The sequence below is a fragment of the Papaver somniferum genome, unplaced genomic scaffold (assembly GCF_003573695.1).
Source record: "Papaver somniferum cultivar HN1 unplaced genomic scaffold, ASM357369v1 unplaced-scaffold_7, whole genome shotgun sequence".
Lineage (NCBI taxonomy): Eukaryota > Viridiplantae > Streptophyta > Magnoliopsida > Ranunculales > Papaveraceae > Papaver > Papaver somniferum.
Window position 1 is genome coordinate 769365 of NW_020649859.1, and position 24900 is coordinate 794264.

The following is a 24900-nucleotide window of genomic DNA, read 5'->3' on the forward strand; positions in this document are numbered from 1 at the left end:
TTGATTGACTAACATTTGTTAACTCTTGATTGCACCTAGTTTGATTATTTTTGAGAGCCTTCTCTTCTGACATAAGGTCACTCAAACTAGATCAAGAGATTACGGGTAGCTCAGATCTATCTTTAGATATGACATTGACTTGTGATCATCCATTGTTAACAGACTCGGTTCTGTGCGTGATCGATCATAATTTCGAATCAAATTTGGTTGTTAAGGTACAAAACAAGATTGAAGATTTGAAGACAACAATATTTTCTTATTGGTTTCGTATTTTTTGTGATTTTCTTCGTGCACAAACTTGATCGGTTGGGATCCGACTAGATCTGGTTTATCTGTGACATACTTGTTATTGCTAGTCATATTAGATCGACAAACTATCATTTTGTGGTATTCTTAAGTATCCAAATTTGATAGTTTGTATACCTATATATGATTAACTTGTTAATCTATATTGGTAGATCTTACTTGACAAGGGAGTTTACTAGATTAAACACAAGAGCATTTGTGAACTCAACTAGAATATCTCTGATTTAATTCTTGAGACAAGAAGAGCAATTACCAAATAAATTAGTCCTTTACTGTTTGGAAGACAATCAATAGGAGTTGAGTGCTTAAAGTCTTCACAGTGGCTGAAGAAACTTAAGATACTGGACTCTATCTTAGGATTCACGTGTGTTGTCCAGATTGGTTGTAGGCGCAGGGATACTGAGGAAACTAGGTAACTAGGGGTAGTTTACTTGGTCTCAACTATACGAAGTTGGTAGTGTTTCTCTGTATAGCGGCTTAATTCCGAGAGTAAAATTGGACTAGGTCTCGGGGTTTTTCTGCATTTGCGGTTCTCTCGTTAAAAAAATATTGTTGAAAAACTCAGGGGTCTAACAACCACACCCAATATTTCGTTTAGGCAATCTGTATAGACTAACTCCAATATATTTCCAAAAGAATCAATTAGATAGTCAAACTCATATCTCAATTTATCAAATCAATCTGCAGTCGAACAGATAAAAATCTGTGAGCCGGATTAATATGAGAAATAACTTGGATGGTACCAAAGACCAATATCCAAGTGTCAATCAATTTATATCAACAACCAAAGGTTGGATTATCAAATTGATTGAACTACGCTCAACCTGTGATATTTCGATTATATAAAAATATAATGCAAAAAAGAAATAACACAGACACCAGAAACTTTGTTAACGAGGAAACCGCAAATGCAAAAAAACCCCGGGACCTAGTCCAGATTTGAAAACCACATTGTATTAAGCCGCTACAGACTCTAACCTACTACAAGATAAGTTCGGATTGGAATGTAGTTGAGCCCTAACCAATCTCACACTGATTAAGGTACGGTCGTGTTTCTTATGCCTCTTGAACCACGCCAAATTCTGCGCACTTGAATCCCTTAGATGATCTCACCAACAACTAAGAGTTTCTACGACCTAAAGTCGAAGACTTGATAAGCAAATCTGTCTCGCACAAAAAAGTCTATTGAATTGATAAATCTGTCTCCCACAGAAATACCTACGAGTTTTGTTCTATCTTTTGATAAATCAAGGTGAACATGAGCCAATTGATATACCAGACTTATATTCCCGAAGAAAAACTTAGTAATATCAATCACCTCACAATAATCTTAATCGTATGGAAGCGAAACAAGATATTGTGGAATCACAAACGATGAGATGAAGATGTTTATGACTACTTTTTATCTTACCTATCGGAGATTAAATCTCGAGAAAATCTTAGAGAAGTGTTGATGGTGGTTTTTAGCTTAGGTTTAAAATCGTAAAATCATACATCTGACGTGACGTCACTATGACTATTAGCGCATTTATTGAAACAATCAGCATGCCTACGTAAGAATTACCAGGATACCTTTTTTTTATACATGTGTCATGTTCCACGGCAGAACCCTTAGTATTGACCGACATCATCTTCGTACATACCAAACCCTAATTCTCACGCCACCGTGCCAATGACAAACCATGCCAGCCACATCTTCGCTCCAAGACATGCCGACCATGCCAGCCGTACCACCGTGCCAATGGAAAACCATGCCAGCCACATCTTCGCGCCAAGGCATGACGACCATGCCAGCCGCACCACCGTGTCAATGGTAAACCATGTCAGCCACATCTTCGCGCCAAGGCATGCCGACCATGCCAGCCGCACCACCGTGCCAATGACAAACCATGCCAGCCACATATTCGCGCCAAGGCATGCCGACCATGCCATCCACACCACCGTGCCAATGGCAAACCATCACTACAAGAAAACCTGGCTTAAGCGACCAAAATCCCAGCGAGAGCCCATAATTTTAGTCACTTTAAGGGTTTAAGCATCCAAAGTTGCAACTGCCGTAAAGTTTGGCGGCTACAAACCTGTGTCATCTAATATATAGCCACGATCGAATGTGTTTGCTCGCTACATCACTCTTTCAAGTCATCTATAGCAGCTTGAAAAGTGCTCAGGTAGCTATTCACTTTGAGGCACCGACTCCTAGCAACTAAAAAATGAATCGGTTGGTACAACCTCTCTGAGCAACCAAGTTTAAGGCGTTTGAAACCGATAATGATCTCATTTTAATTTCTTATTGGTTAGATTAGTGTCATACGGATCATGGTTGTTATCTTAGGTTACTATTAGGGGTGCACAATGGCCTGTCGGTCCGGTTTTTAGGCAAAACCATTGATCAAACCGTATACATCTCGGTTTTTGATTTAAAAACTGCCACTGAACTGTTGATGGATCGGTTGCGTCTGAAACCGATCCCAGTCCGCTCGGTCATTTTTCTGGCTACTACTGTTTTAACTGGTTCCAAATGAGAAAAAAAACAAACAAAAGAAACCAAAAAACTATCCTACAACATGAAATAGATCTCGGAGCTTTACTGAAACCTTGAAAATTTAAAACTATATCGATAATTCCTCCGGTCAAAAAATCTGTGGAACTTGGTCAATTATGCCGATTAACGCATCAGTTCTCATCTCGGTGAAAAATAGAAATCAGCTTGGCCAAGGTGAAAATTTTTGGTCTCGGATAAATTAAGTGAACTAAATGGATATCTGAGTTGACTTAATAGTCAACCATATAAACGCATGGAATCCAAGAAAAATCGAGTAACTATTGAATAAAATTGATTAATAACGGGTGAAATTCGTTTGAAATTAATAGGCAAATAATAAAATTATACCCATGGAATCCAAGGAAAATCGTGTGGAGCGAGCAATGTTGGATAAGGTTAATATATAACAGGTGAAATTGACTAAATAGTATGGACATTCGGCTAAAATTATCAATAACATGAGAAGCCGATATAATCCAAGAGAAAGTGGGTGAGGCCGACCTACATAAAGTAAAACTGACAGATAAAATAAATAAATTAAGTGTATTAAATGAAAATTCGATTTAATTTAATAGTTAACCATATAAACCCATTGACTCCAGGAGCAATCGAGTGATGTCGAGTGATATTGAATAAAATTGATTGATAACATGTGAAATTGACTATAGTCAATCGGCGCATACGGTTAAAATGATGAATAATTAGAAGAAAATCGATATATCTGATTGAAAATGAATGCGGCAACCAAATTTGGTAAGATTGCACGTACACACACAGGTATGTACACTTTTTGATATGATTTCACAACTGCCAAAGGTACCCATACTCGGTACGCATACCTGGTTGACCTGACATAGTTCGGAAGCGTAAGTGCAAAGGCAAAAGTACATGAAGTACCTAAGGTTAAGCATACTTGTTGTGAAAACCTTGACCATGGCTATAGTTCACTTTTGCTATATTTCTCACACACACTTCTAAGAAAAATTGCAAGTTCAAGCTTGTCTTGTTTAAACTCAGGAAATATTTTTCGAAGGAATCTTATCTGTAAATGGATGAATTCATCGTTCGTACGAAGTAGATGGACTTATAGTAGTCCACTCACGTCCAGGTTACGATCTCGGAGCCAAGGCATGTGTACAATATGCCAGAACATGGTTTGTTTAACGTTTCAGGGTATCTTCCGAAGGAATCCTATCTGTAAATGGATGAATTCATCGTTCGTACGAAGGAGATGCACTTACAGTAGTCCATTCATGGCAAGGTTACGATCTCGGATCCAAGGTATGCGTACAATATGCCAGAACATGGTTTATTTAACGTTTCAGGTATATTCCGAAGGAATCTTACCTGTAAATGGATGAATTCATCGTTCGTACGAAGTAGATGGACTTATAGTAGTCCACTCACGGCCAGGTTACGGTCGTATGCATACAATATGCTAGAACCTTGCCAAAGCTTCTTGGTTCACATTTTGTATTCCGTTATACCACATTTGAAGTTCGAATCAACACCGAGCTTCATATTTATCGATTTAGATGATGTATCATGATAAGTTTGAAGTCAGAACCCTCCCAGAGCTTCTTGACTCATAGTTTGTATGTTGTTATACTACATTTGAAGTTTGAATCAAAACTGAAATTCATATGTATCGATTTCGATGATGTATCATGCTAAGTTTGAAGTCAGAAACCCTACCGGAGGTTCTTGGCTCAGAGTTTGTATGTTTTTATACCACATTTGGAGTTCGAATCAACACTAAACTTCATATTTATCGATTTCGATGATGTATCATGCTAAGTTTGAAGTCAGAAACCCTCCCATAGGTTCTTGGATCATAGTTTGTATGTTGTTATACCACATTTGGAGTTCGAATCAACACTGAGCTTCATATTTATCGATTTTGATGATGTATCCAGCTAAGTTTGAAGTCTGAACCATCATGAATTTCGTGGTCCATCTCTAGTAATCTTATAACCTGAGTTTACCAGTGTGAATTAAAGCTACTTCATGACCTGTATGACTTGTAAAAATTATTTCATGACTAGTCGAAATTCAAACCTGAAGCACAAAGAGAAAGCACAAAAACACAAAGAGAAAGCACAAAGAAACACACCAATTATCGAATTCATTTTTCATTTTCCCGATTCATTCTTATACATTTTTTGGATTTTTTTATATCAAAATGTCGAAAACAATGTTCTAAATTTATTTATATTTTTTTTGGATTTTTTTTCATGTTAAAGGTTGATAATTAAACCGAAAACATGAGTTCGTATTAACACAAAAGAAACACAATGCTTTTCAATCCGCATGAGCATCAAAAATATAATCTCAACCGTCAGATTCTTTTCTCAATCCGTATGGCTGGATCCAACGAACTTCGTCCATCATTTTCATTCACCCATCAAACCCTCCCAACCACTCGAACTCTATCTGTTTTACTTGAGAAAATCTAATTCACTCAACCCATCTTTACTCATCATTGCCATCTCCTCTCCCTCTCTTCACCTGATTCACCAAATCTCTTCAAAAACCCTAATTCTTTTACATAAAATCAGACCATTTACTTTCTATGGTTCTCCTAGGTTAGGTTAGGTCTTGGTCGGGAAGAACACAGACTCAGAGTAGACATGAATTGTGCTGCTACCAGTTGCTGGTTCGATGTGGGGTTCTGATTTTAACTTTGATGTCGTGAATTAAATGGCTATACATTTAAATCAGAGAAGAAGTGAATCGGAAGGAATTAGTGAGGATTTTGTGGAGTTACTCAGCGGAGAAGTGAATCGGAAGGAATTGGTTTACTTATGGGTAGGGTTCCTTTTTTTTCTTTCAATTTTTCTTAAAATCCTTAGATTTATGATCGAGATATCCTTTTTACTACTTAGGTTTTTGTTTTTTTATTTCAATTACGCCCTGCAATTCATTTGCTTGTTTTTTCTTATTTTTTCCCAAGATCTGGATTCGATTTGGTTGGATTGTGTGGTTTTCAAACTTTGATTTTGTTAATCTTTGTCTGTATATGTTGGATTTTGGGGATTTTTGATTGAATGTATTGGATTCGATTTGGGGTATTTTGATTTTTCACTCTTTCTTTCTTAATCCTTGTACTTGTTTTTGATGTTTTGATTCAGAATTTGATGGGGGTTTGATGTTATGAATGGCTGAGCAGTTAGTGAATATGACTTTTTCTGTTTGCATAATATGCTAGAGGTGATGGTCAAGTCTGATTTCCAGCTTGTGGTGCTCTTATGTTATCAAATTTGAATAAATGAGTAATTCATTTGGTATTTTATTTGAGCAGGTAATTTGCTGTCTGGAGGGAGCTAGAATTGGCATCCAGTATGAGACATCTTTTGTCATTAAAACCCATCATTTCTAATGTTTATAATTTTGGCACAAGCTTTAAACCATACCAATGGTACACAGAGCTTTGCCAGAAAAGCGTATGAAAGGGTAAATCCTAAGTTCTTCATCCCGCACATTGATTGGCGTTTATCTAAGCTTATCTTATACATGTGACCTACATAGTACGTACACTATTGAGGGTGATAAAAAGGTTCTACTGGTTTACAAATGTCACGTCCTTAGAGTTTTTGTATGCTTTTTTTTTCTTCTAAACTTGATGTTGTTTGCTAGTGATTATAATGGTTGTCCCCTGAACTACGTGAAAGTAAGAAATAACTTATTGAAGGTCTAATCAATCTGGATTGAGTGTTCTGCCAATCTTAAATGATGTGATAACATGATATGTATCAATTTGATCTTAATTATTTTTAGTTGTGGTACACTTACAAGTTCTCTTTCGTTAGGCGCGCAAAAATCTCCCAGTTAATCCACTCAGTATGTTCATGGTAACTCACAAGGCTAGTAAGCTGGGTAAACTGTGTGAAGATTGGCAGGTACAAATTTTTCCTTGATTCACTACTAATATATTAGAATAATGATTGAGGCTTACTGTAAGTCTAAATGCAAACTAAGCATCCAAACCTACAAGGTACAGATTTGTAGCATGTGTCATTTGTTACTGTTAGTAGTAATTTACTTACAGGCCATAAACTATCTATGTCCTGTACTACATTTTTCCATTTTGATAAGTTAAGTTCTTTGCTTCTTTTTTTTTTCTTTTTTTCTTTTTTTTTTTACCGTAACACATATTTAGAATTTAATCCATTTTCAATAGATAGTTTCTAGTTGTCTGTTTTTCTTTTATTAGAATTGGGTCTATAGTTAACACGTGTGTTAGTATAATGTTGTTAGTCAATTGACAGTAGCACAAAGTTGTTGACAATGAGTAGCCTACCAAGCTACTTATTTGTAGTTCATAGTTTATATATGTAAAAAAATAATAATTATATGATGATTTCGAGTAACACAGGAATATATGATGATTTCGAATAGTTTTCGGGATCCATTAATTTTTTGTTGGTTGATATCTTAAATGTCCGCATGTTTTTGTGTTGACAAAATATGATTTGTTGTAAACTTTTTTTTTTGCAATGAGTTCTTTGATCATACATAGAACCTTAGTTGTTTAAATGTAGTCTTAACATAGTATTTGATCCATCCGTCTTTTGATTTTTTATGCTAGTTACTACACTTTGAATGAAAATTCTGCTTATAAGACAAGGATATTTTTGTAACTGTTGTGTTGTTTTGTCTTATTTCATGATAGCTGCATGTGTTTGAACTCTAAATTAGTTGCATGTTTCTACTATGTGTGTATGCAAGCAGAGATGAAACGGATTAGTGAGAAGGTTCATCTAGGGAAGTCAGCTACACGCCTGAGGAAATATATGCAATGATTGTTGATCCTCGTCGTACTGGTGTTAAGCGTGCTCGTAAGTCAAAAGTTTCTACTCGCTTCAGTCTATATGAGAAAAATGAAGCACACATGTCTGCTCTCCAAGAACAGCTGGACTCTGAAAAGAAGAAAGTTGCAAAGCAAGACAAAGATATCTCAAAGCTTCAACGGAGGGAGCGTAATCTCAGAGAGTATTTGAATGAGGCTTTGAAGATTCTTGGTTGTGAACTCGTGCCAGATGATCTAGAAGATGAGTCTGAAGATGAACGTCAACAGGAGAATGAAGTTGAAGATGGATTTACTTGGGATGACTTGCGCGAAGATGATTTGCAGGATGATGGATGTGCTGATGTTAATCAGGAGAATGAACTATCTGGAGAGGAAGATGGTGAGGAAATTAATGAATGATGTGTGTGCAGTTGTGTTTTGATGAATATACAGGTCTCATGCCGTTCACTGGACCCTTTTTGGCCTTTTGTTCAGACCTTTTGTTCTTTTCGGGGATGGGTTGTAAACCAGTTATGTTTCTTTTTTTTTTTGGTAACAAGTTAACGTCTTTTACTGGGTGGGGAAACTGAAGTATATATCACTTGTAATAAAGCAACGGTTAATTAATGATATATAAGATGTTTTAGTTACTTTTAATCTCAATTAAAACTGGATAATTATAGAATCTTATTAGTAATTACTTCCATTAATTTGGCACCTTAAAAACTGAAGCAACCAACTTAAATTTGGCACCATAAAAACCGAAGCAACCAACTTCAGGCCGGTTGTTTCATAGCTTTCTAATTGCTCCTAGGATGGTTGGTCTAGCCTTGAAGTGATGCATATTTCATTTGCTCTAAGATGGTTGGTCTAGCTTTAAAACGATGCATTTTTTACTTGCTCTAAGATGGTTGGTATATCTTTAGAACGATGCATTTTTTACTTGCTTTAAGATGGTTGGTCTAGCTTTAAAGAGATGCATTTTTTACTTGCTCTAAGATGGTTGGTCTATCTTTAAAGCGATGCATTTTTTACTTGCTCTAAGATGGTCGGTTGATGACTAAAGCGATTGCCTAGCTGCTTTAGACCTTTACAAATCCCACCTTTTGCAACCACAGAGCAAGTGCCACTTTTTATCGCTATAAGAGTTAGAGCGACTTAATATGGGCTTCTGCAACTTAAACTACCTGGTCGCTCAAGACCATTTTTCTTGTAGTGCATGCCAGCCATATCTCCGCGCCAAGGCATGCCAAACATGCCAGCCGCACCACTGTGCCAATGGCAAACCATGCCAGCCACATCTTCGCGCCAAGGCATGCCGACCATGCCAGCCGCACCACCGTGCCAATGGCAAACCATGACATCCACATCTCCACGCCAAGGCATGCCAAACATGCCAGTCGCACCACTGTGCTAGTAGCGAACCATGACAGCCACGTCTACCGCGCCAAGGCATGCCAACCATGCTATCCGCACCATGCGCCAATGCCATGCCAAATCCTTGGGCCCACCATGCCAAACCAACCGCACCTTGCCTTGGCCCCATCCATGCTAGCCGCACCATATGCGCAAATGGCATGCCAAACCCTTGGCCCCACCATGCCGAGCCAACCACACCTTGCCTTTGCCCCACCATGCCAAGCCAAGCGCACCTTGCCTTGGCCCCACCATGCCGAGCCGTCCGTTCCAAACCCTTGGCCCCACTATGCCAAGTCGTCCGCGTCATTTGCCTTGGCCCCACCGTGCCGGCCTTCCCTATGCGACTACCAAAACGAAGGCGTGCGACGATCAACGACCACCCTTCAATCCTAGATGCAAATCCTAGTCGTCCAAGGTCGCCAAACAACGCATGGTAGCCTTTGGCCCAAAACCCTAGTTTTTGCCACGCCAAACCGCGCCAAGGTATGCCATGCCACATGTGCCAATGAAATTCCAACCACCTTGCCGCGCCATACCATGCCGGCCTTCCCTATGCGGCTACCAAAACGAAGGCGTGCGACGATCAACGACCACCCTTCCATCTTAGATGCAAATCTTAGCCGTCCAAGGTCGCCAACCAACGCATGGTAACCTTTGGCCCAACGCCAAAACCCTAGTTTTGGCCACGCCCAAACCGCGCCAAGGCATGCCGGCCATGCCACATGTGCCAATGGCATGCCATCCACCTTGTCGCGCCATACCATGCCGGCCTTCCCTATGCGGCTACCAAAACGAAGGCGTGCGATGATCAACGGCCACCCTTCCATCTTAGATGCAAATCTTAGCCGTCCAAGGTCGCCAACCAACGCATGGTAACCTTTGTCCCAATGCCAAAACCCTAGTTTTGGCCACGCCCAAACCGCGCCAAGGCATGCCGTCCATGCCACATGTGCCAATGGCATGACAGTCACCTTGCCGCACCATACCATGCCGGCCTCCCCTATGCGGCTACCAAAACGAAGGCGTGCGACGATCAACGACCACCCTTCAATCCTAAATGCAAATCCTATCCTTCCAAGGTCGCCAAACAACGCATGGTAACCTTTGACCCAAAACCCTAGTTTTGGCCACGCCAAACCGCGTCAAGGCATGCCATGCCAATGTGCCAATGGCATGCTAACCACCTTGCCGCACCATACCATTCCGGTCTTCCCTATGCGGCTACCAAAACTAAGGCCTGCAACAATCAACGACCACTCTTTCATCTAAGGTGCAGATCTTAGCCGTCGAAGGTTACCAGCTAACACATGGAAACCTTTGGCCCTAGTTTTGTCGCCCCTAAACAAAGCCAAAACCCGGCCTAAATTGTGGCCGCGCCTAAACTAGGCCATATTAAAGCCATACTGATCATGCTTTGATGTCACTAGCTAACAAACGAAGGGTTGCAATAATCAACGACTACCTTTCCTCTTAAGATGCAAAATCTCGACCGTTGAAGGTCACCACCGAGCCGGAAACTCTCCCAAGCTCAACTTTCCAGACAACAACAACGTGCTACATGTTTTCCATGAAAATACTCGATACATCAACGCATGCCACAAACTGGGCGATGCTCACTGGGTATTGGTTTGGAGGTTTACAGCGTGCGGCGTACACTACGCCCGTTATAAGAAAGTGTCATAAGGATGAGGCGGTTAGTAAATACAGGGAGTAATGGTGAAACTCTTTCTTTTATGGAACATCAATTCCAGGCGTTACCGGTTACCACCTCCTCCCATTTACTCACCCGTTTTCCATTTCTTAATGAGACCAGAGTACGTTTCACTTCGACTTGTATAAATAGGCATTACATATTCCCACCGAACAACAAGTTCAGGTCAGGAGCATACAACACTCAGAAAATATTTGCTAGCTTTCCATCTGTTAGCTTCCCACTTTCTGATACAAGTCGTAAAACAATTACTCTTCCAGAATCAACTATTCTGGTCTCAACACTCTCTTCGCTTCCCTCCCCAAAACCAACCCTTCTCCTTCATTTTGTGACCGAAGCATGTCCGGAATGACCATTTTTTGGTTTAGGCCGGATTTGTACAGATTGATATCTCGAATATAAAGTACTCCCTTGCAGTATATTGTTTAGGGTTTAAACTCCTTTCTCACTCACACACCCGAAATTACCAAAATCAGCAGAAATCGTTTTCACCCTCAAACAATTGGCGACCACAGTGGGAGATTGATCTTTCGGTTACAATGTAAATTTTCAATCCTCGATCCCATACTTCGACCTAGACGTCAGGACGGTAGAGGCAAACGATCCGCTCAGGGATCGACGACTTAGCTACCAGACGGCCCGATACGATCCGCTCAGGGATCGACGACTCAGTTACCAAACGACCCGATTACCAGTCATGACACCGCAAGGGGCGACTGGGGACTTTCCAGAGGTTAGAAGAAAACGATCCGCCCAGGGATCGACGACTCGATTATCAAGTGACTCAGGGACGACTGGGGACTTTTCACAATCGCGGTGCTTCCCACAAAACTCGGACTTGCACCTGACTCATTTTTCGTTATCATATCCAAAAAACCGAGTAAGTCTTGCCTAGACAAAATACATGGTTTATTATTTCAAGTTTTCACGGGAATGATAAAACCGATAGCCATGTTATGTTTCATCCCATGTCATCTACCGACACGCAACGTTCACGGTTCCATATCTTACCTGGGATGTTTGTGTCAGTTACAATCATAACCAAAAACGACATCATCCTAAAACAGTTCATCCCGAATAATAATCCAAAACCCTCATAGGTAACACTTGTCTATCAACCCAAAAATCCAGAAAATCAAACCATAAACCAGGTGCTTTGTTTGACTTACAAAAAAAAAAGGAAAACCCTAACGCCCGGTTCTTCGTGGAATCAGTCACCTACCTGTACGTACCCACTTTGCATAATAATGATTACCCGTCACTATTCATGAGGTAGCCGACGTTACTACCGTGATATTCGAAGATGAATTGTTTATGATGAATTATTTCTACAAGTTTATGAAAGGCATACCTACGGCTAGGGTTTACACCAATTTAGAAGAACAATATTTCTACAGATTTACGGAAGGCGTACCTATGGCTAGGGTTTACACCAACACAAGAAAAACAAGAAAAAAAAATTAAAAGAGAAACGCTGGAGTACATACCTGGAATATGCTTTCCCACTTTATTTCTACCGCGCCACGCCAAGCATGCGCCATGCCAAGTTAGCGCCTTGCCAAGCCAACGTCCACGCCAAGCCAGCGGCCACGCCAAGCCAGCGCCCATTCCAAGCCGATCTAGCGCTAACAACTTGCATCTATCCAGCACTAACAACTTTCATCTTTCCAGCGCCAGCAACTTGCATCTCTTCCAGCGCTGACAGCTTGCATCCTTCCAGCGCTAATAGCTTGCATTTTCCCAGCCCCAGCAGCTTGCATCCTTCCAGCGTTGCTCTTAGACGCTCAATAGAAGGGATTCAACAATCCAATTTCATCACACGTAGAGATCAGGAACGACTACTCCAAAATCGATGCAAGGAGATCAGCAACCCCCCTGAGTTCACAGAGACTCTCTTCCCGTCAGGAGGTGTATGATTTCGGGGGACTTCGCCCACAAAATTTTGCAGTCTATGATGGAACATTTATGAGAGATTTTATATTTTACCAAGGCGCAACGTCAAGACATATTTGCATCCCTCAACCGCGTTGTGTCAGGAAAACAACTATTTCCAGCCAAGAAGTTGTTCCCAAACCCCTACCTCTCTTGGAAAGCACGATAGATGGAACTTGGGACTCCTAACCACTGTTCGCTTGAAGGGTGTCCAGTTTGATATCACACTGATTGACGCAGCCTGTAACACCCCGTGTTTTTAGCATGACACATACTAAAAGATGCGTCATTGCTCGAGATGAAGCTTCATCCAAAGCTTCCGTTGCATGTGAGATGCATTTGGCCCAGGGCCAATATCCAGTGCCAAGTAAGGCACATCGCGTATGCATATTGGCTAAGGCCAATATGGCATTAGTTGGAGGCTACATTGTCCAAGAGCCAATCTTGCATCAAATGATGCATTAGGCCAGTTGGGTATATGGCCTTGAATATGTACAGCCAACATGGATGGACATCGGGTTGGGAATGTACATCCAACACTGCTGGGCATAGGAGTGGCCTACGGGATAAAGATATAATACAACCATCTTGGCTGAACATCGAGTTGACATTTGAATGGCCTATGGGACAAAGTAGGAAATACATCCATCACGACCCTTCATCGGGTTTGGCCCAAGAAGTGTTCAGCCATCCTGGCCGGGCATAGGAACTGGCATGTGAGCCAGAACTGAATGTACAACCATCTTGGCCGGTTATTCAGGAAAATACATGGCAACGACCATGAATAGTAAAAGTGGGGAGTTGATGAATGATTTTTCCTCCCCCAATTTGAGTTCTAAAAATGTCAAATTAACATATATAGGGAGGGATAGTTGGTTAAAGGTGCATAAGCGGACCATGTACCAAGTAAGCTTCATAGCTTAGCCGGAAGAGTATAAATGATGCCTGAGGCTCATTTATAGTTGCGTAGCCTCGTGAAGAGGGCATTTGATGCTTAGGCATCCTTATGCCATATTGCGGACCAAACATGCATCACTTGGATGCATTTTGGCGGAACGGCCTATACGGACTAGGTCATTACCTTTATTGATTGGCCACGGCCTCGCAAACGAGTTGGGTTAAGTTTCTGTACCTTCGATGATGAACTACAGTCTGTGCATCATTCCTTTAGAGTAGGGAAGGGTACGTAGGCAGCCGCAATGAGTTGCAGCATTGCCGGTCCAGCACGTTGGCCCCTCATATCATCTAAGCTCGGTAACTCGATGCGAGAGATGGTTGCGTCCAGACTTGATGATGAATGTTGCATGCCAACAAGTGGATGCTCATAATTCCTATCAATCTACGAAGAGTCGGTAAAGTGGTGTAAGAGAATGGCAATAGGCTTAGAGAGGCCTATACCTAAATCCACTGCTTATGCCTTAAGTCTGGATATGACTCAGATGCTGACGATTGCTCATCTAGATAGGAAATTCAGTGATGATTCCCTACATTGTGGCAGATCCAATGATGCGTGCAATACGCATTGGCCATAGCCTCTATGGATTGAACTCTTAGAAACGGCCTTATGGCCATATACCCTTTTGAGGACAAGGGTGACTTTGGAACGGTGTGGAAGCTAAGTTAGCTGGGAAGATGAACTTGCATTTGCCCAGCCTTAAGGCCCGGATCGTAGATTCATCATAGCGCACCGGGGGAGTTACGGCCTGCGGGGCAACGCGCCAAAGGCGTAATTTTCCGGTCGTCACACATCCTCTCCGCTTCAACGTCCTCCAGCAGCGGCTCTGCTTCAACGTTCACTTCAGCAGCCGCTCCGCTTCAGCATTCTCTCCATAAGCTGCTCCAGGATCAAAGCCGAAGCTTCAGCGTTTGGTCTTAAGTTTCAACATCCTCTCCAAGAGCCGAAGCCGCCTCAATGCCGCTTCCTCCTGCCAAGGAACGTACCGGGGCCGCTACTCCTTCCTACAAAAGGTCGTACCACCACGCTCCCCATGTCAAGGATCATGATCGCAACCAGCCAATCTTCGTAGTCATGGCTTCTTAAGTTTCAACATCCTCTCCAAGAGCCGAAGCCGCCTCAACGCCGCTTCCTCATGCCAAGGATCGTACCGGGGCCGCTACTCCTTCCTATAAAAGGTCGTACCACCACGCTCCCCATGTCAAGGATCATGATCGCAGCCAGCCAATCTTCGTAGTCATGACCGCCTTTTGATCCATCCCGCCAAAACTCATGATCATTGATAGTTTATTTGCTTACACATCCAGCCAATCCTTTTACTTCCATGGATTCCCATACAATTCCAGCCAACCTACTTTTTTACCACGACAATGTAGTCTCTTCTGATTACATCTTCTACCAAGAACTGTTACCACTCATTTACTGATACCAGCCAGAGCTTCACCACAACAGCAATCGCTAAAAAGATGAAAACATGTAAACCATACTTAGGGACTGAGGATATACATGGAATCCCTTCACTGTCAAAGCTCATAAGACACAGTCAACCAAAAGGCCATAGCCACAACAAGGTCATATACTCTTCAAGGGTGCAGCGCAAGAATATCATTACCTTTCTGTCTAGAAGACGCCTTCAACACTTTACGAGGCCGCGGAGGACCCCAAGCCTGCTTAGAGGAAAACAACTTCAGAAACTAAAGAAAAATGCGACTGGGGACTACTCATCGCACTCGACGACCATCAGAAAATCATGAGATAGCTCCAGAAATGCGGCTGAAACATTTTCTTGAAGAAATAGAAGAAGCCACGATAAACAACATAACTATCTCATTTCTACCTCTTCGCTATCCAGAATATTTCGTCCATGTGATATTCTGAGCATCCCAGCGTCGCATCCAAAAGAATACAATAAGATTGTATCAAACCCCGTGGACGTGGAGTCAAGACGATGCAATGAAAGTAGGATACACATGGGGACTACCAGCATGGGACACTTTCACTCCCCTCAACCAGGTTTTTTCTGATTTCAACATCATCATTGTCGAAGTTTTACTATCCACAGGAATTTCTCAACACAAAGCCGTACATGTGCATCGAAGACTCCAAAAGCACGCCACAGAGATACATTCACATGTTCGGCCGTGCCATCGGATCTAAAAGAAATATAACTGGGGACTGCTCACCGCATCTCATTCCATACGATAGTCTAAGATTCAGAAGATGGTTCGAAGGATGTCTCTTGGAACAAAGTCCTTGAAGACTTGATAGCACCACGTCGGTAACGAAACGTCTCCAAACTCATCTATTTCATCCAGTGGCTCCGGAAGATTTCAACCATACAAGCATTCACATCATACTGTCCTCGCGATCAGAAGGTCCAGGCACTGAACAACCTAAAATCAAGGATGGATGGACAACGCAACCACATCCATCCATCCCAAGAATGCAATGGAGTTTGGTAAATTTTGGAATCCATTGGAGAGACACTGCAGACGAAAGCACGGATCAGGACGAGCGACAGAAAAAAGAAGAAGGTCAATACCTCTTTTCATACGGAAAAAGTTTCTATAGTTTGCACAGAATAAAGTTTCCTTCTTGCTCCATGAACGGGAATAGATGACTCGGCGCGACTATGTTATCAAGGGCCCGCAACACCCCTCATGAATTCTTCCTGAGTTTCACTGTCGGCCGTTTTCACCTCCTAAACGAGCTCAAAACCTAAATATTCCCGCGTAAGGGGAGGACCGTCAAAATCCGAGTTCGTACGAGAATTCTACAACGATTCTAGTAAGGGGCGCTAATTAGGGTTTCGGCATGCCAAACCCTTATTTAGACAAAGTTGCCAGGTGACATCACTACCATTTGATAACCGAAGTTCCAGCGTCATCACCATCGTTTGGTAACCGAAGTTCCGAAACCAGTTTACACCATTCTGCGGACTGAAGACAATTTCCACCATTCCGCGGACCGAAGCTTGTTTCCTCCCATTCCAAGCCGACCAACTCATGCGACTCCCATTCCAAGCCGACCGACGCGTTCGGCTTCCATTCCAAGCCGACCGACGCATGCAGCTCCCATTCCAAGCCGACCGACGCCTGCGGCTTCTATTACAAGCCGACCGACGCCTGCGGATCCCATTCCAAGCCGACCGACGCCTGCGGCTCCCATTCCAAGCCGACCAACGCCTGTGGCTCCCATTCCAAGCCGACAATCTACAACTCACCACTTGACGGTCTAGCCAGCAACACCACATGTAAAATTTATGCAAGGCCTCCTACACGAGAATTACGAACTCTCCTTACCTCTCGAAAAAGGTTAGCCGGGTCTTCTTGACCATCTTTTCACGACTTGTCATTTCGATTTTGTCCTTGCCTGTCACCATCTTATGCTTACCTCGCAACAATGCTCTTGTTCCGAGCTAAGCAGGGGACTTAATATTGATGGTGGTTTTTAGCTTAGGGTTAAAATTGTAAACCCATACATCTGACGTGACGTCACTATGACCACTAGCGCATTTATTGAATCAATCAGCATGCCTACGTAAGAATTACCAGGGTACCTTTTTTTTTATACATGTGTCATGTTCCACGGCAGAACCTTTAGTATTGAACGACATCATTTTCGTACATACCAAACCCTAATTCTCATGCCACCATGCCAATGGAAAACCATGCCATCCACATCTTTGCGCCAAGGCATGCCGACCATGCCAGCCGCACCACCGTGCCAATGGCAAACCATGCCAGCCACATCTTCGCGCCAAGGCATGCCGACCATGCTAGGCGCACTACCGTGCCAATGGAAAACCATGTCAGCCACATATTCGCGCCAAGGCATTCCGACCATGCCAGCGGCACCACCGTGCCAATGGCAAACCATGCCAGCCACATCTCCGCTCCAAGGCTTGCCAAACATGCCAGACGCAACACTGTGCCAATGACAAACCATGTCAGCCACATCTTCGCGCCAAGGCCTGCCAACCATGCCAGCCGCACCACCGTGCCAATGGAAAACCATGCCAGCCACATCTCCGCGCTAAGGCATGCCAAACATGCCAGCCGCACCACTGTGCCAATAGCGAACCATGCCAGCCACGTCTACCGCGCCAAGTCATGCCAACCATGCTAGCCGCACCATGCGCCAATGACATGCCAAAACCTTGGCCCCACCATGCCAAGCCAACCGCACCTTTCCTTGTCCCCAACCATGCTAGACACACCATGCGCCAATGGCATGCCAAACCCTTGGCCCCACCATGCCAAGCCAATCGCACCTTTCCTTGGCCCAACCATGCCAAGCCAACCGCACCTTGTCTTGGCCCCACCAGGCCAAGCCGTCCATGCCAAACACTTGGCCCCACTATGCCAAGCCGTCCGCGCTATTTTCATTGGCCCCACCATGCCCGCCTTCCCTATGCGGCTACCAAAACGAAGGTGTGCGACGATTAATGGCCACCTTTCAATACTAGATGCGAATCCTAACCGTCCAAGGTCGCCAAACAACGGATGGTAACCTTTGGCCCAAAACCTAGTTTTGGCCACGCCAAACCGCGCCAAGGCATGCCATGCCACATGTGCCAATGGCATGCCAACCACCTTGCCGCGCCATACCATGCCGGCCTTCCCTATGCGGCTACCAAAACGAAGGCGTGCGACGATCAACGGCCACCCTTCCATCTTAGATGCAAATCTTAGCCGTCCAAGGTTGCCAACCAACGCATGGTAACCTTTGGCCCAATGCCAAAACCCTAGTTTTGGCCACGCCCAAAACGCGCCAAGGCATGCCGGCCATGCCACATGTGCCAATGGCATGACAGCCACCTTGCCGCGCCATACCATGCCGGCCTTCCCTATGCGGCTACCAAAACGAAGGCGTACGACGATCAACGACCACCCTTCCATCTTAAATGCAAACATTAGCCGTCCAAGGTCGTCAACCAACGCATGGTAACCTTTGGCCCAACGCCAAAACCCTAGTTTTAGCCACGCCCAAACCGCGCCAAGGCATGCCGGCCATGCCAGATGTGCCAATGGCATGCCAGCCACCTTGCCTCGCCATACCATGCCGGCCTCCCCTATGCGGCTACCAAAACGAAGGCGTGTGCCGATCAACGGCCACCCTTCAATCCTAGATGCAAATCCTAGCCGTCCAAGGTCGCCAAACAACACCTTGTAACCTTTGGCCCAAAACCCTAGTTTTGGCCACGCCAAACTGCGTCAAGGCATGCCATGCCACATATGCCAATGGCATGCCAACCACCTTGCCGCACCATACCATTCCTACCTTCCATATGCGGCTACCAAAAAGAAGGCCTGCAACAATCAACGACCACTCTTTCATCTAAGGTGCAGATCTTAGCCGTCCAAGGTTACCAGCTAGTTTGGTCGCGCTTAAACAAAGCCAAATCCCTAACTTTTGGCCGCGCTTAAACTAGGCCTTATTAAAGCCATACTGATCATGCTTTCATGTCACTGGCTACCAAACGAAGGGTTGCAATAATCAACGACTACCTTTCCTCTTAAGATGCAAAATCTCGACCGTCGAAGGTCACCACCGAGCCGGCAAGTCTCCCAAGCTCAACTTTCCAGAAAACAACAACGTGCTACATGTTTTCCATGAAAACACTCGAGACATCAACGCATGTCACAAACTGGGGGATGCTCATTGGGTATTGGTTTGGCGGTTTACAGCGTGCGGCGTACACTACGCCCGTTATAAGAAAGTGTCATAAGGATGAGGCGGTTAGTAAATACAGGGAGTAATGGTGAAACACTTTCTTTTATGGAACATCAATTCCATGCGTTACCGGTTACCACCTCCTCCCATTTACTCACCCGTTTTCCATTTCTTAATGAGACCAGAGTACGTTTCACTTTGACTTGTATAAATAGGCATTACCTATTCCCACCGAACAAAAAGTTCAGGTCAGGAGCATACAACACTCAGAAAATATTTGCTAGCTTTCCATCTGTTAGCTTCCCACTTTCTGATACAAGTCGTAAAACAACTACTCTTTCGGAATCAACTATTCTGGTCTCAACACTCTCTTCGCTTCCCTCCCCAAAACCAAACCTTCTCCTTCACTTTGTGACCGAAGCAAGTCTGGAATGGCCATTTTTTGGTTTAGGCCGGATTTGTACAGATTGATATCTCGAATATAAAGTACTCCCTTGCAGTACATTGTTTAGGGTTTAAACTCGTTTCTCACCCACACACCCGAAATTACCAAAATCAGCAGAAATCGGTTTCACCCTCAAACAAGAAGATAATACTCAACACGATAGATCAAAGTAAGATAAGAACACGCAACTACAGAGAAAATAGTTGGATCTGGCTTCAGAATCCCATTGAAGTATTCAAGTCGTCAACCTATAATGGTTTTAGGAAAAACCTAGGTTAAAGGAGAATCGACTCTAGTCGCAACTAGTATCACAAAGGACGTATGGGGATTAGGTTTCCCAGTTGCTAGATTTCTCCCTTATATAGTCTTCAAATCAGGTTTTGCAATCAATGTTACCTTGGTAACAAAGCATTCAATATTCACTGTTAGATGAAAACCTGATTAGAGTCAAGCTAATATCTTTCAACCGTTAGATCGAACTTAGCTTGTTATACACAAATTAAATGTGACTTCATTTAGGTATAAGTAACCGTACCCAAACATGTGCACATAGTTGGCTCAACAACAGTTAACCGAAGTTAGCCATTTGAACACTTTCATATCAACCTTGTTCATCTTAATCACAACTAGCTGAAATGACTCAAATAAAATTAGTTATGGAGTTGTTCAATTGTTTATATTCTCATAGAAGTATACAAGTTGAAGCAAAATCGATTTTGATTCACTTGAATCAATTCATGAACATTATAGCCACGGTTTGCAAAAGATTGCATTCTTTAATATATAAATATATTAGTTCATGAACAAACCGATTTTAGAACTTAACCCACTCAAGTATGCAAACGCGTATGCATACTTAGAATTCCGAACTTGCTCTGGTTTCGCTAGTATGCGAACGCGTACGCATACTATCGTGCATGACCAAACTCAGTTGAATTCCCGGACTTGAACTTCTCAACCGGTACGCATACGGGTATGCATACTAAGTTCCCGGACTTCAACTATCAAACCAGTACACATACGGGTATGCATACTATGGTTCCTAGACTTTGAATAACTTGCAACAGTTAGCATACAAGCACACATATTGTGCTATATCCAATCAATAGTTAATCGTCCTAAACTCTATCTTAATCATTGAAACATTTTTGGAAGACGAGAATAGCTGAGTCACACAAACTATTAGCTTCAAAGCAATTTTCAAGTAGATCAATAGATCAATACGAAACATTCCGAGACTTTATCAAATGACTGTCTCACACAAATCATGTAAGATGTTACCAGTCGATTTTCACATGATCATCTTTTGACTTTCGTCAAGAATAAAGATGAACTTGGTTAAAGCGAAAACTTACCAACACATATTTCGAGAAATATGTTAGCGAGTTAAACTCAACTCGAAATATCAAATATGTATAATGTAAAGTCTATATAGCTATACGACTTTTGTCTCAATAGGAGATAGAATAAAAATAGACTTCTGAGTGATAGATGAGTTCAAGTCTCCACATACCTTTTGTTGATGAAGTTTCACAAGCTCCACTTAGTAGTTTTTCGTCTTCAATCGATGAATGCTGTGAAGTCTAATGCTCAACGACACATTCTATCCTAATCCGAGACATAGATATAGGTAGACTAGAAATCAAGACTTATAGTTTTGGTAACTAAACTTGACAACAAGCTTGAGATAGCAACGCTTGCGAGTTCGACCGAGCAGTGCTCTAACAATTGTTGTGTGATTTTACTTAACTATCAATATTATAATTTGTTTAAGTTATGATTAAAGTAATTGCACTTGTACATTAATCGCAAACACTTGGGTTGATCCATAATTGTGTTCGCTTTAAAATTAATACTATATACAAGGTGTATACCTTGGGGGTTTGCTATCTTCTGGTCAGTCTCTGTTTATATTAGATCTTGCAAGGTATCAGACTTATAGGTTGATATCAAAAATATTATGGTGTACTTGGTACCCTCATCATTTCAACTGTCGCAGAAAGGTTCATGAGAAAAGACAACAGTCTTTCAAAACTGTGAACCGTGTAAAAGCTTGAAGGAAAAGGAAACATATAAGAATATAATTGCTGGGGAGTTCAAGTGAAATAAATTTTTGCAAAGAAAACCGTGGCCAAAAGTTTCAAACAAAAAAAAATAAAAAAAGTCGGCAGCCATGTCCAAGAGAAAAAAAAAATCCCGGTAGCAAAATCCGGCGGCTTGGTCCAGCATCCATGTTCAGCTGCTCAGTCAAGCCAAGACGCCCCTCCAAGTTGAGCCGTCAGAGCCGAGCCACCATCTTCGAGCCACATATACTAAGCCAAAAGGCTCAGACCGAGCTGAGTAGTTAGATGTTTCCACCCTACTCAGAAGCTCCTCTGAATTTTTCAGCACAAGCCGAGCTATGAGCCAAGCTGAACAAAGTTTCGATATTCCCACCCCACTCATTGTCACCTACGGATGTTTCTGCCCAATCTGGGTCGTGAGCCAAGCCAAACAAGCTTGGATGTTTCAGCCCTAATTGCACACGCCTTAGGATATTTATGCCCCAGGGCCACATCACCGCCACATCATCGCTATACAAGTTGACGCCATGTCAGCTAAATTAAATGCCACATCAGCAATCTGGTCACCCAAGATAGATCTAATTCGCCGATTCAACTCGCTCTCTTGTTTACTTGATATCTCTTTGTGTTTATATTGGAATTGAGTGTTTTTTTGGCTCATCACGATAGTCTTTCAATTCTCTACAACACGGAGATGAAATTTTTTGTATTTGAATTTTTTTATTTTTGAGGTTTGGAGCGGCATTGAAAACGTTCATCGACCATTATCAAGTAAAAGCTCCATATCATCTTCAAAGTTCATGAAATTTGTTGCATGGATATATGGTCCCCAAGATTATCAAGTTCAATATTCGTAAAAGTTTTTGTATTGATGTCTATCCATAACAAGTTCATGTTCAATATTCGCAAAAGATGTTGTGTTAATTTTTTCCACAAGATGCTCAAGTTTAATGTGTATGAAAACTTTTGTGTCGATTTTCTATCCAAAACATGCTCAAATATAAAGTTCGTAAACACTGTTGTGACGATTTTCTGTTTACAACATGTTCCTGTTCAAAGTTCGTAAATAATTTTGTGTCTATTTTTTATCCACAACATGTTCGTGTTCAATGTTCGTGAAAGCTGTTGTGTTGTACGTTCAAGATCATATTTCGTTTAAGCTTTTATAAATATGTTCGTGGAAATTGTTGTGTTAATTTTTTAGTCCACAACATGATCAGTCTCAAAGTTCGTCGAAACTTTTGGCCGACTTTCCCAATTTGATCGCATCCAAAGTTCGTGGAAACTGTTGTGTTGAATTTTTGTCCACAACATGTTTGAGATTACAATTCATCGAGATTGTTTCCTAGAGAGTTCGACGGTAGAAATATCAAGCTTGAGGTTTGTAATAACCGTTGTGTAGATTTTCTGTCCACAACATTATCAACTACAAAATCCGTGAAAGTTATTGCGTAAATTTTTTGTCCGCAGCGTGTTCAAGTTTAAAGTTCGTTAGCTTGTTTTCTGAGATACTCTCCAAAAACTTGACTGATTTTACAGTTCGGGGGAGCTATTAAATGAAAATTAAAGGCAACATTCTAGGAAAAAATGTTCAACAATCATCATTGTTGAGAAACATCAACGTGACTAGTGGACATCCTAATCACCATATTAGCAATATTGTAATAGCACTTCCCATAAGGTGCATAAATTATTTTTTTATTTTCGCATAACATCATGCATATTTTTATCATCTGAAAATATCTACAATGTGGCGAGGGTTTTCGCACGCTAAGGCATGTGAAGATGCACACATCTCAATTCTACGCGCATCTGGAATAGTGAGACTGGCCCCTGCACGAATTCCAGATAGCAAAAAACCTTCAACTTCATTCCATACGCGAACGAGATGCAACAAGAAAGTTCACCCGTTTGCGAGCATTAAGAAACATGACAATCACTGACTTCTGGGGTGAGTTGCATATCACTTCAATCGTGATAACGATTGCTTGTGGTAGAGATTTGTAACACTTATTTAACACATAAAGTAATTCTTTTGGGGCGAGCTGCATAACACTCTACATGCGTTGGGGAGAGTTACGCAACACCTAAATGTGATGCCGAACTCAGCTACCAGAAATCATAACAAAGGGGAACTCAAACTTCTTAATCCTACAACGATTTAGATGATTAAGAGCGGACGAGTATACACCCTAATATTTCAATGTAAATATTGCCAAACTGCAACGTTAAAAGAAACACGCATGTAACTGCTACAGTCTAGTTCAACATAAGCAGCTGCAGTCCAGCTGATCGTAGTTGCTGTTGTAGTCCAGCTTTGCTTGTAGCTGCTGCAATCCAGCTCATCGCAGCTACTATAGTTCAACTTTGCTTGTAGCTGCTACAATCCAGTTTTTCTTTTAACTGATGAACTCAGTTGGACGCAACTGATGCATTATATTTTTTCTCATAAATGCTGCAGTCAGTTTGATGCAACTGCTGCAGTCCAGTTTTGCTCATAACTTCTGCAATGCAGTTTCTGCTGCAGTCTATTTAGTCGCCACTGTTGCAGTCCAGTTAATCTCAATTGTTTCATTCAAATTCCGCCGCAATAGCTGCGGTCCAATTTTACATGACTGATACCGTCCATTTTTACATGATCATTGACGACACACTTCAAAACTGCTGGCAGGCCCAACGACACAAGATGAAGCTGGAAGGTCCAGCAACACACAAAGTCTATTGTCATCCCAATAGAAAAGTCTCCCCATGTAACTGTCGCAACTCACTTTCACAACTATTACTTTCCATCAATCACTGTTGTCCAGTTTCACCAGTAATTCCATGATCCCGTTTCACCAGCAACCATTGCACTCCAGTTTTACATAATTACTCCGGTCTAGTTTCACGCTTCTGTTGTTGACCAGTTCAGTCTTCAATCCATTTTTTGTGTGCAACAATGGCTTGTTCTCACATGTTGTCATTCAGTTTTCCAAGCACAACAACTTCAATTTGGGGGCGTCTTGGTTTTGATTTCTACAAACAACAAGGGAAACTTGCTTTTCACTTCAACAACAATAGTT

General features: G+C 42.3%; 1 long non-coding RNA gene across 2 annotated transcripts; it reads left to right on the forward strand.

Annotated features, from left to right (window-relative positions):
• Window positions 1-5276: 5276 nt before the first annotated feature.
• Window positions 5277-8269, forward strand: LOC113343862. Of its 2 annotated transcripts, XR_003357451.1 has the most exons (5): window positions 5277-5656; window positions 5980-6058; window positions 6150-6301; window positions 6658-6747; window positions 7580-8269. It is a non-coding gene; the product is annotated as an uncharacterized LOC113343862 (long non-coding RNA). The 2 variants fall into 2 exon arrangements; XR_003357452.1 differs by lacking the exon at window positions 5980-6058 and having other exon boundaries at window positions 5279-5656.
• The last annotated feature ends 16631 nt before the right edge of the window (window positions 8270-24900 follow it).